Source organism: Penaeus monodon, chromosome 20, assembly GCF_015228065.2.
Source record: "Penaeus monodon isolate SGIC_2016 chromosome 20, NSTDA_Pmon_1, whole genome shotgun sequence".
NCBI classification, from domain to species: Eukaryota; Metazoa; Arthropoda; class Malacostraca; order Decapoda; family Penaeidae; genus Penaeus; species Penaeus monodon.
In genome coordinates, this window is record NC_051405.1 from 12,129,175 (window position 1) to 12,130,387 (window position 1,213).

A 1,213-nucleotide genomic window follows, 5' to 3' on the forward strand; every position below is an offset into this window, starting at 1 on the left:
AAAAGGGCAGAGGGGAAATAGGGTAAGTGGGTGGAATTTTTTTTGCAAAAAGAGGAATTAAGGGTAATTAAATAATATAAAATTTGATAGACTCGAGTGGGAAAGCAAAAAAGCGATCAAACCAATAAAAAGCACCAGCGGGAAAAACGCACTTTTCGTTGGTCAAACTTTGCATTTACCTTCCACGTAATGGGTGTGGCATGAGAGTTATCATGCATCTCATTATACCAAGGAGTGAGTAAGATAAGGACAGATTTTCACCATATTTTGTTTTCTGTTTTTCACACTGATAAGGTGTGATTCAGAAAAATGATGGTGTATGGAGGAATGGGACTATGGTATCAGGGCACCAGTATTTTTTTTTATTTAATGAAACCATTGGCTTAAAAGGGAAGAAATCAAAAGATGTTCATGATATAATATATTTCATTGATACAAAGGATGCCCCACTTCGGGCATAGATTTCTTTAAACATCTTTTCCAAGCAACTGTGATCAGGCATTGGGTACGTATTTGCAGCCCACAATGGAAGGGTGTCAGGTAATGTACAAGAGACTTAGCATACGAAATATATACTTTTATACATTCTAATTGCCTTTGTATTCCTTTTCAAGCTTTCTACGGGTTAATAAGCTGACGAAGAAGAATGTAGAGCAGGTGTCAAACTCATAGCAAATGTGAAGATTTATAAAGCCTCAAAAATTATGATTGTTACAAAGGAAGGTAATACAAAATTAAGACTGAAAATTCAGTTTGGAATATCTCTACAGCAAAACATAAAAAGTAAGTAAATATGAAAAGCCGATATGTTTAAAACCTATCTTTTAAATGCGCAGAAAAAAATATTTAAAGTACAGTTAGGGAAAAATAAAGTAAGTTGCATGATAACTTTTTTCGTCTTGTTTATATGCCATTACTAAAATAAGCTCTCATGTTTGAAACTAACTTAAAACTTGACAATAAAATGTAGCAGCCCAGACTTTACATGTACATACACACTTCGGTACGATTATTAAAAATAAGTTGAACTTGACGTAATATCGGATACTTTTTAAAACGTAATCCTAGAAAAAGGTTATATATGGTAGCTTAGTCAAAATTGGCTCCCCAAAGGGGTTTTGAGTCTGGCACCCTGATTCCAAACTTATGATTCTGAATGTATCAGGGAGACAGAGAAGAGGGAGGGGAAAGCAAAATGAAAAAAAAGAGTGGG

General features: G+C 34.4%; 1 pseudogene; it reads left to right on the forward strand.

Annotated features, from left to right (window-relative positions):
- The window catches only part of LOC119585912, a 16,670-nt pseudogene that overhangs the window by 9,370 nt on the left and 6,087 nt on the right, over nucleotides 1–1,213 (forward strand).